This window comes from Canis lupus, chromosome 34, assembly GCF_011100685.1.
Source record: "Canis lupus familiaris isolate Mischka breed German Shepherd chromosome 34, alternate assembly UU_Cfam_GSD_1.0, whole genome shotgun sequence".
NCBI classification, from domain to species: Eukaryota; Metazoa; Chordata; class Mammalia; order Carnivora; family Canidae; genus Canis; species Canis lupus.
In genome coordinates, this window is record NC_049255.1 from 20,802,762 (window position 1) to 20,818,403 (window position 15,642).

Here is a 15,642-nt window from a genome sequence, read left to right on the forward strand (position 1 = left end):
TCAGAGAGCAAGGATTGGGGTGAGGGGAGACTTGCTCACTTTGAGCAATGAGGCCTTTCATGGAGCAATGACATATGGACTTTTGTTTTCTCCCTCTTCTTGTTTTTCAAAGTGAGAATTCTTTTTCTCCTTGAACCCAGGGGCTCTATAGCTGAACACCAAGGCAGGGAAAACAGAACCCTTAGTTGTGAACTGAACTTAGCCCCCTGGTTCTCACTTCCTGTCCCTGCTCTTTTGCCTCACCTCCACAAGCATCCCCATAGTTAGACCAGAGACGGCAAGATGCGCTCAGAAGAGTGAGCCTTTCTGAGCATATAGATCCTGTTCCTTCTAGAGAATAACCATATCCACTTCCTGTATCTATTCAAATGAGATAATATTTAATGCCCTTAGTTTCATGCTTGGTGAGTAATAAGTCTTCAATAAACATTAGTTAACCTTTACCAAAGGATGAGGCCATGGAGATGAAGGGGACTCAGCTCTTGACAACGAGGGAACTTAGGCCGAGCATCAAAGACTAAAAGCTCGGAAGGGATAATGCACAGAAAATAATCCCTGAGGTTGGCTACATCTGAGAAGGTGGGGGATTAGGGCAGGGCGAGGTGAGGGCTTGGGAAGGTACCTGAGGATGAATGAAGAGTATGAGGCCCTGTGTGCCCATGCCATGAGGGTGCCATCTGTGTGGTTAGAGTAGGTGGTATGTCCAGGCCTGAGGAGGCTAATGAAAACTGAACTTAGCCTCTGCCTTGGCCCCCAAGTCTCAGTCCTGGCTTCCTTTGCTATCTTGCCTCATGTTCTTTTTTACCTATCTAGAACCTAGTTGAAAGTAGTGCATCAGTCAGTCAGCTGGAGACAACGACTAGGTTGTAGAAGGGGCTTTATGTCTGCGGCATCCCTAATTCAGAGTTTCCCTCTTCCTTTCAGATAACCCCTGTATGTGACAGCTCCCCAGTAGGGCACTATGCCTATAAAATCCCTAACCTTGAGCAGCAGGGGGTGTCTGCTTCCAGCCATCAGGTAAATCCCAAGCCCGGGGGCAAGGGGCTGAGTGGCACATGTTCCGTTCCTTCTCTATACTCAACAGTTGGGTAACTCACTCATTCCTCCACTGGAGACAAGGCTGGTGGAGGTGATGGTCTGCTTGACAAGGCCAAAGGGGAGATAGAAAGGTGTTCTGCTAACACCAGGCTCCTCACCCTCAGCCCTCACCCACATCCCAACATGGTTCCTTTAGGAGAAAAATGGGAAGTTGGAAGGGTAAGACAGGGCCATAGTTTGGGAAGGAGGGGCAGCTTTCCAAGCAGAAAATGCTGTCATTCAGGCTACAATTCAGGCTGCTTAATTTCCTTGGGAGACATCAGTTGAAGACCACTCTTTTTTTTTTTTTTTTTTTAAGACTGATTTGTTAATAATTCTTTATTGACTAAAAATGGGATGTAAATTCATGACATATCAAGAGATACATAGGTCAGTTTACCAACCATTGATGATATTAAGCTTCATTAATTTCAGATGGTGGCTGTCAGATCTCTACATTGCAAATGTATACTTCAGCCTTTGTAATTAGTTGGCAGTCTTTTTTTTTTTTATTTTTATAAATTTTTTTTTTGGTGTTCTATTTGTCAACATATAGAATAACACCCATTGCTCATCCTGTCAAGTGACCACCTCAGTGCCCATCACCCAGTCACCCCCACCTCCCGCCCACCTCCCCTTCCACCACCCCTAGTTCGTTTCCCAGAGTTAGGAGAAGACCACTCTTAGCTAACTCAGACTGGAGAAAGCAGGCCTTGTGTAATGTCATCAGGGTCTGTGGTGCAAAATTCAGCCCCCATTTCAGAAATAGCAACCCCATGTGGACATTGGACTCTTCGCTTCCCTCCCAGACTTCTTTGTGGAGAAGGTCACAGGATAAAGAAATCCATAAAGTGAAGACATAAATTCCATGAGGATGATAGAGACAGGACAGCCGTATCAAATAGATAAATTCCATGTCTGGAATTTTGGATAAAGCAGAAGGGATTCTTGCAGGTCAGGAATTGAAGAGGTTCATGATGTAAGTTAGGAACTCTGTGTTGCTTCTAGAAAACAAAGGGATATATATTAGGTTTTAAACACATAAGTCAGTAATTTAGCAATTAGAGCTAGGTATTTCATTATTTCAGAACTCTCTAGGGCATTTTTTTTATATACTGCTGAGAAGAGTTTATTTCATTTCACAAATGAAGAAACAGTAGGTGGATATAAAGATTGTTATCTAAGGACACTTGGACCAAGTTTCATCAGCTATCCTATTCCTTTGTTTTATATTGGGGATTTCATATTGAAGTGAAACAATAGGATTTGCTTATAGAGATTCATAAGACAACTGAATTGCACTAGGTTTCGACCTCAAAAGGAACCAGGAAGATGTACCTAGTTAAGCTGTCTACCTTGTTTAGCTGAAGAGATTTGTCATAGCTATGTAGTAGCCATGATGGATTATCTGTCTTTGATTTGGGGGTCTGTGACAGATTCCTTCCAATTTAGGATTTATCCAGAGCCTGTTGTTTGAACAATATTAAAGCAATATGCCATGGATATGCTTACTACTTTTACCTCTTGTTATATTTTTTCAAGATCACAAACTGCATATATTGTATAGGTCAGTTAACTAGCCTTTCAAGGGTGAATGTCTTTCTGCAAACCTATCCCCGCAAAACCTAAATCCTGTCCCAGCTTCCCTGTTTACCTTATCCCTGGGCTTCTAAGTAGATCCTCTTTCCGGGAGATGTTTGACAGATTATGCTGCTCTTCTCTTGGAGGCCACGTTCTGGCACCTTGGGAAGCCTCACTGTCCCTCCAGTCACTCCCTGGTTCTCCCTTTGCTTTTGTCCACCATGAACACAGGTTACCTACTGGCCACTTGATCCTCCTGGGGACTCTTGCCCAGGTACCTTTGGTGCTCTTGAGTGCCCAATGTGGCAATTGCCCAGTAACGAGCAGTAGTTTCTTAGCTGAGTTTGTGGATCGGCATCAGTTAGGGAAATTCTACCAGAATTCAGATTTTCAGTCTGCATCCCTAAATCTTTGGCTGTGGGCCTGGGCATTTGCATTTTTTAGAACCTTTCTGGGTAATTCTGATGGCCACCTCTCCTTACTAAAATCTCCTGTTATCAGCTTACTTATGGCATGCACTGCTTAGAGCTAAAGATTTTTAAAAGATACTTCATCCATTGGTTCCAGGATGAGAAGGCCATACTCAGGGCGTGGAAGAGAGTGAGGGGGTTCCTAAAAGGTTGTGGCCTCAGCTGGAGAGGGAGCTGGATGATGCTGCAAGGGAACAAAGGCTCAATGTCCTGACCATCTGCTTCTTTTATTCTCCGGGCTCATTCCCATAATGAGTATTTATTCTGTCCAGCAACACTTGTTCCTACATGTATGTGTCTATGGGTTCTGCTCTAGAAGTTTCCACAGAAGGGGGACTGAGGGCAGGAGTTCTTCACTCAGCCCCATCAAAGGTAAGGCCAGTCAGTTTATTTTGTAGGTTGCAACCTTTCCACAAAGACTCAACTTCTTTTCTTGCCCCAGAGCCTAAGTGGGCCCAGCCTTTCTCTCTACATATTCCCTACATAATTAATCTGTCTTATACCTTTAGTAACACACCAGATTTTGTCAGGCTCCATTAACTCTTTAGTCAGAAATCCAGAACAGATGAATTCTGGTGAGTTTGCTCACAGGGGGAGGTGAGGTGGGGGCCAGAGTCCCTTCAACGAAGGTCACCCTCTCCTCGGGCTTTTTTGAGTGTACTAAGTGGAATCAGTGTTACAACTTTGCAGTCATATCTTCCCCATTTTAAAACTGCAGAATTGATCTTACCACCTCACTGGGGAGCACACCGTCAGTAAATTCTGATGGAAAAACCTGTCTGATGAATGGAGCAGGAAGGTGTCACAGCAGTACTGGTGAGTCATCTCAAGACCAGCTAGATTTGAGCTGTGGTGTTTCTTCCCCTGCTGACAGTAACCCTCCCTCAGCCCTCAGCCCTCTGTCGCCTAAAGCAGCTTTCGAATCTTTGTCTCGGATTTCCTTATCTAGGTCAGACTTTGTCTTTTTAAAAATTGTGCCTGGACATCTCCTGAATAGATTGGACTGGTCCCATTAGGATAATTGGCTTTCTACATTTATGAGAACAGCAACAGTGACACATTTGTTGTTCTGGAACAGGGTCTTGCCTCCCATTGTGGGGCAAGATATTCAGGGGCCCAGGTGTGCTTGTGTGTAGGTTTTCTCTTTGTGTTTTTTTGTTTGTTTTGTTTATTTGTTTATTGGATAGGATATGATGTTGGTACTTTGGGATAGTTTTGGGGCACAAGAGTTTTAGAACCCCTGTCAGGAAAAGAAAAACAACTCAGAGACCAAGTTATTTCCTTAGGTGAATGGTCATTTTAAAGAAGGCTGTAGAGCATCAGGCAACTTTGACTCATGTGTGCTGTCCCATTTTGCTATATGAGCTTGATTGCCTGCTTGTTGATGGCGATCCTCAAACCCATCTCTCTGAGTTGTTGAATGGATCAGATGAGTTCATGCATAGGAAAATACTGTGTAAATGGAAAAAACAAACAAGCTACTTTTATTTGTCTTCTTAGCACAGGTGCTGGTCTTTTTCCTAAGACAAGATAACCTTTTCCAGTGATAAGTTAGTATACTCATTTTAGAAAATGAAGATGCCAAAAAGTATGGAGAAGAAAATTAAACACCCATACACACCATCCAAGATAATTACTGTTCTATATTTTACATATAACCAGATATGTGTAAAATATAGAACCGTAGTTATCTATATAGATATACAGATAACAGTGGTTATATTTATACATATTTATACATATATATGTATATATGTTACGTATATGTATAAATATTGTTATCTATACATATTCTATCTATATGGGGGGTCATGTTATACATATTTATTTTTACCCGTTTTCTTTATATAATATTATATAAATATATATATAATATATTATATTGTAAGCATTTTCCAGTGTCATTGAACATCCTTCAGAAGTATACACTTTAATCATTACATAGTGTTTGTCTCATATGAATAATGCGTTTGCATGTATTGTGATATATTTAATCATTGTTTCCATTTTTCCATAGCACAGTAAACAGTGCTTCCTATTTACCAAGAAGGGAACTTGCTTTAAAACAAGGCAGAGAGGCAGTTGACACTATTTTTGCAGTTGAGGAATTTGGCATATTTTATTTCATCCTAAATTAACATGCATTGGGCTGCAGTTGAGCAGTACTTTTAGTTAAGATCTCAGGCAAAGTAAAGTTAGACCTGTAGAATTGTTAAAGAAAATTCTGACTGCAACAAAATCTATTAGGCCAAGTTTTCTTAATTAACATAACTTTAATTAGAGAAACATTGAAAAATAGTATGGTTAATCTCACGATTGCACTGTTAGATAAGTTGTTTTATGCCTTCTGGAATACTTTTTTATATTCTCTTATTAGGAGGATGTGGTAAATTTGTTTTCCCCAAAGGATCCACTTTCTGTTGCTGGGCACATATATAATACTACAGTTACCACATTTTTTGGATGTGATGATATAATGATGAAGAGAGGCCTTTGGATATTTTTAAATGGAGATTTAAGGAGCACCAGGCTAGGAGAGGGAATTGTGCTTCTATTTCAGTCTTGAGATTGATTTTTTTGTTATGGAATTATGTCTTTGCCTCTTTTTTTGTGTGTGTTTTGGTATGTCTGCTTAGCATTTTGCCATGGACGTTTGCCTGAGTTCCATCCCTCCATTTGTCCATGTGCTCACCCGTCCCCCCTCCCACCTGTCCATCCAGTCATCCATGTAATCATCCATCCTCTGGCCATTCTCACCTTCCCCTCTCATTTATCTCTCTCCACCTTCATCTGTTGCCTGCATCCATCTACTCACCCATCCACATCTATCTGTGAAATGAATGGAGACTGTTTTGATGGGAGCATATGAGTTTCTTTGTTGCATTTTACAAAGGGAACACAGGGGCCAAGGGCACCAGAACCAGAAAGTGAAAATGCCTGGAACTTGACCATTTTTATTTCACTTGGAAATCTGGAGGAATGTTCAGAACTGACCTGATAACCCGTTCTGTGATGCTCATCAGGATGCTGTTAATATAACGCATTTTGGGGAATGTTGTTTCAACTATTATTTTGCTAGAAATCAGTCACCAGGAGATAGAATAAACAAGAGCTATTATATCACTTCCAAGTAGTAAATTCAGAAGGGAAAAGAATTTTCTTGCGTTTGAACTAAGAAAGAGTCAAAGATGTAGAGATGCCATCTTTCCAGATTTATTGAGTAAAAAAAAAAAAATATTGTAATGCTTTTGGGGAGTTTATTATGCAAAGGTATTTTTGAGGTGTGGGGACCAGTGTTGCACTTTTTACTGGATAAAATGGGAGGGGAGGAACCAACTCTTACAGAAAACCTATTTTCTTCTGATTCTGAGAAAGCTGCTTTGCACTTAACCTATCTTTAGGACTTACCTATCTTACTTCCCTGCGTGGCTTCCCGCCCCCTCCTGCGAGGTCCCAGGCTCTCGTCTCTCCTAATTCCACCGTGACCTCAGAGAGAGGCCCTCCCTGCCACCCAAGCTCATGCCCTGTCCTTGCCCACCTGCTTTACTTTATGACATTTTAACTGGCTATCTCCATTTATTTGGATACCTCACATTTTCCACGCCCACCAGAATGTAAACGCTCTGAGGGGACAGACTTTTCTTGTTCCTTCTCTCTCCCCACCATGAAGATTAACCATTACCTGGCATATCATAGCTGCTTAATAAAATTCACAAACAGATCTCACATCAGCCCTGTGATGTCACTTGTGTTATTCCCATAATGTAAGACAGAGACTTGTGGAGGCTGAATGATTTGCCCAAATTTACAGGGGTAACAAGTAGTGAAGCTTCAGTGAAATCAAGACTTGTTTGAATCTAAAGCTGTTACCCTTTTGCAGTAAACCACACCACACTGTGCTTGTAAAACCTTAGCTGTGTATCAGCTCTCCCCTTCCAGTTTTGTAGTAACTTCACCTCTGAAAAGCAGCCTGCAAATAGCACAGCTTTCAGATCATCTTAGTTCGTTTTGTGAAAGGTGAGAGGGTTTGCATAGAGACATGCTGAAGAAGACATTTCTTAGGATTGGATATAAGATTGAATCTCTAAACTTGACTTCGGTGTTTGACAGAATGAGGTTTTCCTCATCTGCAGCTGTGTATTTCTGTGTTCGACCTAACTAGAGGTTTTTTTTTTTTTTTTTTATTAGCTTGATCCAAAAGGTGCAAAGATCTCTTCTATAAGATGCTTCTTAGGGAGGCCAACAAACCAATGAAATACAGAAACAACTCTCCCCAAACTTTTCTAAGCTCTAGAAAGCCAGCAGGACAGCTATTGTAATGTATTTTTGCCAGGCCAGCTGTTATAGTCACAAATGAGCCTGAAATAGGAACGACTTTTGAAGACATAGCAAATTTATGTCGTTCTTAACTTTTCCATAGGCTTGAAAGCTTGCCCCCTCCCTTTTTAATCATGCTGAACTGTAGCATTGCTAATATTGTTCCATCCTGGATTGAAATTCGTGTTGTATAATGAAGACAAAAGATGGAGGCTGCATGAAAAAGGTTCTGCCATAGGACCTGCTTTATATGATCATATTCTCACTTTCCACCTTTGTTTTATTCTCTAAGTATCTATTAATTGCCTACTGTCAACCAGGCATGGTGCTATGTGGGAAGGATATACTAGAACAGGGGTCAGCAAACTTTTCTGAAAAGGGACAGATGGTAAATATTTTAGCCTAAATATTTAGGTCCATATGGTCTCTGTTGTAGCTAACTCATTCTGCTATCTGACAATAAAAAGTAAATATAAATATTACAGTATAAAGAGTAAAATAATTAACTCTGTCATTGGCAATATGTAAATAATTGAGTGTGGCTATGTTTCAATAAAATTTGACAAAAACATTCAGTGAGGCAGATTTGGTGTGCAGGCCACGGTTTGCCTTCGCCTGTGCTAGAATGTCCATGAAAATTGGGAACTTTGTCTTGTTCGGTTGCTATGTCACCAGTGCCTAGAGTAGTGCCTGGCATATGGTAGATGCTTTACAAATATTTAAGTGAAGGAAGGAAGGAAGGAAGGAAAGAAAGAAAGAAAGAAAGAAAGAAAGAAAGAAAGAAAGAAAGAAAGAAAGAAAGAAAGAAAGAAAGAAAGAATCACAGCCCATCTCATATATATATATGAGATTGTTCAGGGTAGTAGAATTGGGTGCTATTTTAACTGGGACATGAAGGATAGGGAAGTGTGTATCACCAGCTGGAGACGGGAGAAGCACAAGGTAGGCAGAAGAAGCACACAAAAGGGACAAGAAGCAAGGCGTTTGTGGTGAGGAATGATAGTTTGCATGTTCTGTAACAGGATTTCCCTAACTTGCCTGATGATTGTAATCACTTACTATTAATAATACAGATTTCTAGTCCCCTCCCTAGAGCTTCTGATTTGATAAAGCAAGTCTGACCAATACTTGTTTATAAAATAAAGATTTGAAAGGAAGTAATAGTGGGAGGTGATTTGGAAAGATATACGAGGGTCATTTCTGATGGGCAACAAAGTTCTTAGTTTCCCTACCAACTGAATCAGTACTGACTTAGGGCAGTTGGACCTAGAATTATCCTGTATCTTCTATGCCATGGAATGGAGGGGGAGCCCTGGTGGAAACCTACCTGACTTATCTACATGCCTTCATATTTTCCCTATTGGTCCTATACTTTAGCCTTTATGATGAAACGATGTATAATTTAGTCATTCATCTAAAATATAAAGAAGATACCAAATTCTGGGTAGCTACTAGACTTATTGCTTTTGAAACTCTCGGTTGACTTACATCTAAGGGGGCAAATGGATTCAAACAACACAGTAGAACACTTGCTTTCTCTTGCCATAATTCTAGTTCAGAAGCTTATTTAATTTAATACCCAGGTTTATAGAATGTGACCACTGGGAGGGCCATCTCTCTCCTTTTTTAATGTTGGGGGAAACTGAAGTCTGAAGTGTAGGCACTGACTTGCTCAAGTTCTGTCACCAAATTATTGGCAAAACCGGGATTATAATGCAAATGCCAAGTTACTCAATTTAGTTTTCTTTTCATAGTGCTATGCCACATTTATCAATAGAATTCCTAATTTACATAATTTCTCTCCCCCTTGAATCTCATAGCCTTTTGCCTACACCTCTTCTATGCTGCTTATCATAAAGTTCTATCCTAATGTTTTCTCCTGGACCAGTACCCCACTGTTACCCCAAATAAAGACTGAGCTCTGTTTCCTTGGAGAGCTTAACATATTTCCTGGCACTTAGCATGTGTTCAGCAAATAATTGTAGACTTGAAATATCTCGAGCATCTTTTTCTTTCTTGCGTGTTTTGACTCAAGTTTCTTTGCACTTATATTGTCAGAGAAGTCAAGCTCTTCTAGAATTGCTGAAATACAAAGCTACTTTCCTTTAAGCTTCCTTTAGAAGAAAAAAAGTTGAATTCCCCATTATGGCTGAGACCTTTCGTAACAGCTCTTTTGATACTTAAATGTCAGCAACTTCAAAAAAAGAAATGTCAGTAAATTATCAGAGAAAGAAATTGCATATTTATTTGGGTAGATATATTTTAATTGACCACTGAAAATACAGATTATAGCAAAATTCTGAGAAATTTCATATCTTGTACATTTCTCTCATCTGCCAGAACTTTTTTTGTTTGTATCTCTTAGAAGATTTAATTTTACTTTTTTCTGCATTATGGTTATGTATGTACATTTTTCTCCTCCAGTAGATGGTGTGCATCTTGAATTGAAGTTTAAAAAAATTAATTCCTGCATCCCTACAAAAACCTCACTTCATAGGGTGCTAATATTAAAAAGACATATACTTAAATATGGTTAGAAAGTAGTCAATCTTACCTTCACTTACTCACTTATTTTTGCATCTGACTATGGGCCATGTTTTGTGTTTAACATTGGTGATGGGGCTGGATTGTGGTGAGTACATGAGAGTGAATAAAAGATAATTCTCTTTTCCAGAGAATTCTAATTTGGTGGAGGTGTTGACATATAACACGTGAATAGGATCCGAAGTACAGATCTAAGGTACATACATGTAACCTGTTTTAGATTCTGGTGGCAGGTTAATTCTGACAAAGTGAATCAAGGGAGGCTTTAACAAAAAGATAGTGTTTGAAATGAACCTGAATGTGTCTTCATCCTTCCATTTCAGTCACTGGTTTTGATCTTTGTTAACACAACACATACATGTGTGTATAGTAACATGGTTTTCTTTTTGTGATCTGTTTGTAGATTTAAAAGAGGAACAATCTTTACATGGGAGAAAAGAAAGAGAGGAATAGGTTTCATGGAGTAATTTGCAGATTTCTCAGTGTCTGAAAGACCCAGTTGCTAGAAATGTATTGGGATGGTCTTCACCATTAGTGGCATGAACTGCAAGTACATTGGCCAGAGAGAGAGAGAGAAATGTACTGATCTACAGTGATAGTGTTCTCTCCAAGAATTGTCCCATCTAGTTGTTGTTCTCCTCAATAGTTAAATTACATTAAATAGTTCCCTAGGTGGAAGAAGTTTCAGCTTGGATGTCAGAAAGTTCTGGTTCCATAGCTAACTTTGCCATGTATTATTTATATGCCCCCGGACCATTATTTATCCTTTCCCAGGTTCAGTTTCCTCATCTTTGAAAGTGGTGATAATGGAAGGTACCTCTCAAAATTGTGAGGTCACAGAGCTCATGTTTGCCAAGCTCCTAGGGCCAGGTAAGTTATGTAAAAGAGTGAACAGGTGCCATGCAAAGTTTATGCTTTTGACACAGACACACTGCATTTGCATAGTTAACATACAGAACTAGCCTAGACTTCCACAAATAAATACTTTCAGTGTCTTCTTGAAACACGAAGCCCTTTTAGCTAGCTTTCCTTTTCCTACTTGGGAGTTTTGGGTACAGGTAACATTTTGTTCACCTCTTTACTGTAGAGAAGCTAACAGTGCTGATGTGCCACTGAAATGTATGACTGGTCCTTGGCCACAGTCAATGTGCATTTTGGGAAGAGAGCTACGGGGTGTGGTGGGGGACATGGATAGCTCGAGAGGATTCTCTCTGGAAAACGTGGCAGCTGCTTGGTGCTCATCAATTATTGCCTGTGGGAATGCATAGCCAGATTGTTTTTTAAAAGATTTTATTTATTTATTTGCATGCGCGAGAGAGTGCATGAGGGGCTGGGGGCAGAGGGAGAAGGGGAAGCAGACTCCCCACTGAACATGGAGCCCAACGTGGGGCTTGATCCCAAGACCTCAGAATCATGACCTGAGCTGAGGGCAGATGCTTAAACCCACTGAGCCACCCAGGCGCCCCACATTGCCAGATTTTTATGTGAGGTCTTTAGGTCTTTAAATGTTGACAATTCACTCAAATTTTTAGAAAACACTGTGAGAGACAATTTCCTCATGGTAGGAAAGAAATGTAATTTGTGATCTCACCCAGTAACATCAGCTTTGGCTCTTAAAAGCAACAACAAGGCACCTTCAAACTCCACACTGTACATGGCAAACACTTATTAAAGGACCAAATTGGATGTACAGCCCTCTATTGTACATATCCTATGCATATTTTTAATCAATAAAGATAACGGTACATCATGGCCAACACTTACTGAGGCGTCTCCATGGGCTAGGCACTCTGCCTTAGATATAACATATATCATTTAATTCTTAGAATAACCCAAAAAGGTGTGTATTACTTACTATTATCCTATTTGCACAGATGAGGACACCAAAGCTCAAAGAGATTAAGTATCTTTCCTGAGATCACACAGATGGTACATCACAGGTGGGTTTCAAGCTCAGGCCTGTTTACCTTAAAAACCAAGCATACCAGTGGTTCTCCACCCTAATTAGAATCACTGAAATACCCTTAAAAACACTGTTGCTCAAGCCCATCCCAAAACTTAGTAAATCAGAATGTCTGGGGGTGAGATCAGGCATGGGTATTCTTTTAAAAGCTCCAAATCAATGGTTAGAAGTAGAAGTCGCACAGATAACAACACCTCTCCCCACATTAAACACTCCCGATCTCCTATACCCTGTTTTATTTTTCTTTTAAGCATTTATTGCTCTCAAGAAATTATGTGTTTGTTGACTTGTTTGTGAATTTTCTACCTTTGTAGGCTCCAGGATTGCTTTTAGTCTTTTCTCATTCTTTGCTGTATCTCTACCACCTAGATTAGTGCCTGACACATAGTGGGTGCTCATTAAATATTTATTTGACTGAAGAATTGGTCCTTCACTGCAGAAGGGAGAAACAATACCTACTTAGTCCTATGAGATAAGTTGATAACAGTGATGGTCAAGCCAACTTCATTAAAACTTTTAAGACCATGTTTATCTCTTAGATGCTGATAGGCTAAATTGTCCTGACCTGTCCTGAATGCAGTGTGGAACATTTTTAGCCATCTGCAGTGCTAGACTGGCTCTGCTCTGTGCTCTGAGCTGTGTGTGTGTGTGTGAGGGGGTGGGTGGGTGAGGGTGTGGGTGTGTGTACATTGAGTAATAGCTAACGCACTCATGTTACTCTGGGCAAAATTTCCTAGTGAGGCAGCTAGGGATTGCAAGCAGAGCATTCCGAGTTTTGTTATCCAAACGTCAGGCCATGGAACAAATTCAAGACTGATGGTGGAGGTTTACCCAGTCATTAGGGAATTTAGATATTATCTTCTCTTTCTAGGAAAGCCAACTTCTGTAGGGCACTCTGCTCTCCTTATCTATGGCGGTAGTCCTCAGCCTTTACTTGTCAAAGTCTCTGACAGTGGGTTACGTTCATGTAACAGCACATCATGGGCTGTGACGGAGAGAAGGCTGGAAGAAGCTAAGTGGATTAACCATAGACCCATCCATATCTCTGCCTCTTCATCTTCCACTTAAGGAGGTAAATGAAGGTGTGAATGACAGTATCATAGGGATAACTTTGAGAGAGTGCTGGTTTCTAAATAAAAAAACAATTCATTTGGAAAGTTAGGACTTTAACAATGACTAGTAATAGGTTGCCTGGGACGCATCTGACAATTGATGGACCCTAGTAATAGTGAATATGCCTAAGCACCAGTATGGCCCAAGCCTTGAGCCATCAAAACCAACAGTTGTGCCACCAAGTCCAGGCTGATGGGCAGCCTTCCTGATGGAGTCATAGTGTGTCATGAAGAAGCATCTACAAGTCAGTGATGTACAGAGGGCTGAGGGGAACTCTAGGCGATTCTCCTCAGGGCAGCACAAATAGTAGAAAGGGCCCTTGCTCTAGAGTAATAAAATATGGATCCTGCCACTTACTGCAGGAGGCTCCTGGGCAATTCACTTGCCTTCTTGGAGCCCAGGTGTCTTCTAGACGTGGTAGAGGAGAAGAACCTTGGCATTCCCTGTCTACCAGGCTTGAGAGGATGGTTAAGAACCTGTGAAAGAACTGCTCAAGAAGTTCCAAAGTAAGTAACCAAAGTAAGTCTACTGCCAGGGTGATTGACCAGTCCTGATGGCTCTGTTCAAATTTAGCCCAAAATGAAGGTTGAGAGGACTCTATGGGAAAGAGGAGAAAAGCAAAGGCAGGACTGGGCATTCTTCAGTGCTTCTCTGGGACAGTCATGTTCTGTGGAGTCCAAGGACAAACTTGGGGCATTTTTGTTTCATGCTTTAGATAGTTAAATGCAGAAAACTGTGTCTACATGGGCTCCTGCCTGTGCGATATTCATGAAAAGTACCGTGCTTGAGGGGGACTGGTTGTCTTAAAAATGGGCTGGTTTTGACAAAGGGGAAAAAGTCGGGATTCGTTTACTGTAAATTGCAAGTAAGAAACAACAGAAAGTTGAATATTAGAAGAACTTTGCTATTGCCAAAACCACACACTTTCACATTAGTAAAACGTGGAGTTCTATCGGAGTGAAATGTGAAACTACTTGCAGACCACAGAGAGTAAAAAGTACTTTTGTTTCATTATTAATACCATTGTCCTTATTTCCTTAAAGGAGAATTGATAGCCACCATAATAGAATCTTTCTCAAAGACCAAACACAGCAAGAAAGAAAAATAAAACCAAATAAACACACAAAAACCTCACTGCCACCATCACCGCGAAGAAAACCCAATGCTCTCAGGATGCATGGTCTTCATCCATTGTGAAGTCATCAGGTTCTAGAAAGAGCAGCCACATTTAGTTCTATCAGGATCCAGTCTTCGTTAAAAGTTTTTTTTTTTTTTTTTTTTTTCTCCTTTCCCCTCTCCCCTTTTGGAAGACTGGCAAGATGGCCTTTTTGTGACACAGCCCAGTGATTTTGTCCTCTAATGTGTATGCAAATCTGAAGAGGAGGCCTTGTGGGTACCAGGACTGTCGGTGCTCACCAGGGAGTGAGGCCAGAGTGGCCTGATGGAGGGATGTGCTCTAGGCACTTCAGAGTGAAAATGGAGCTCTTGGAGGGGAAACAAGGTAACCTGGAAAAATGAGAGGCCCTTGACGTTGAGGGAGAGACCCATTCCTTGCCAACCAACGTGTATAATTTTGTGGTGCCAAACCCATATAATGGAGGTCAATAGACTCGAGTTTTCACCTCTTTCACCAGTTCCCTAACTACAGCTATCCTCTGCTCATTCCTCAGCGAAATGTGGGAGTTGAAATATGTGTTTTCTTGTTATTCTCCTGACTGATGTTTAGAATTGGTCATTATTAATCTCAGCTCTTTCTTCGTGGGAACCTGAAGTGTTCTGGCAATGAGACGGGAAGTTGAGACCAGAGGGTGGGGTGGATATTGGGTTTAATGTATGTGGATGAACCAAACAGCACAAGAGTTATTATTATTATTATTATTTTGAACATGTATTCCTTGCCACACCTTGGATTAGTGCTCTATATTTGTTATCAGACCAAATTTTGGCAGCAACTTGTTGAGGTGTAAATTTTAGCTTTCTGTTTTAAGCTGTGGAAACTGAGACACTGTAGGAATGAAGAACTTCCCCAAAGTCAAGGCTCTTAAGTAGCTGCATCAGGCTCCAAACCCCAGCCCCTTTGTCAGCCTCATTCTGATAGGCCACAGTAAATGGCAGAGCTGGAAAGACGTAGACCATCTATCTAGCTGGTTCCCTTTCCTTGAATTGGACGTTCTCATTGGTGCATTGTTGTCCAGTCTTTCTTTAAGAAAAGCTAAAAAATAACTGATTAAGGAACACAAAAATATAGTGTGAATTTATAAAGGCACAGAACAGGTATATAATGAAAAATAAATTTTTCTTCTATCAGGGTCTCATTCTATTTACTTCTCCTACCCACAGGCTCACACTGTTATCAGTTCTTGTATCTCTTTCTGGAAATAAACTGGGTACAAACAAACATATATTTGTAGTTTGTAGTCTGTTATATTTCCATGCTTATAGATATTTAGGCAAAGAGGAACATGCTGCATCTTGTTTTTTTATATAATCATAAGGCTGTATGATCATTTCTGTATCAGTGTCTTATGTCTGGTATCTTACAGTTTTAATTAGCATTTCCGTTGCTGTTAATGACTT

The 15,642-nt window shown here is 40.5% G+C and overlaps 1 protein-coding gene across 4 annotated transcripts in view; it reads left to right on the forward strand.

Annotated features, from left to right (window-relative positions):
* The window catches only part of LOC478670 (LIM domain containing preferred translocation partner in lipoma), a 603,162-nt gene that overhangs the window by 62,315 nt on the left and 525,205 nt on the right, over window positions 1-15,642 (forward strand). The window contains exon 1 of one of the 4 annotated variants that reach the window (XM_038583672.1): window positions 14,349-14,566. The exons of the other annotated variants lie outside the window; for them this stretch is intronic. The gene's annotated coding sequence lies outside the window, so the exon portion shown is untranslated. Of the gene's footprint in view, window positions 1-14,348; window positions 14,567-15,642 lie in introns of those variants that run through there. 4 annotated transcript variants of the gene reach the window in all.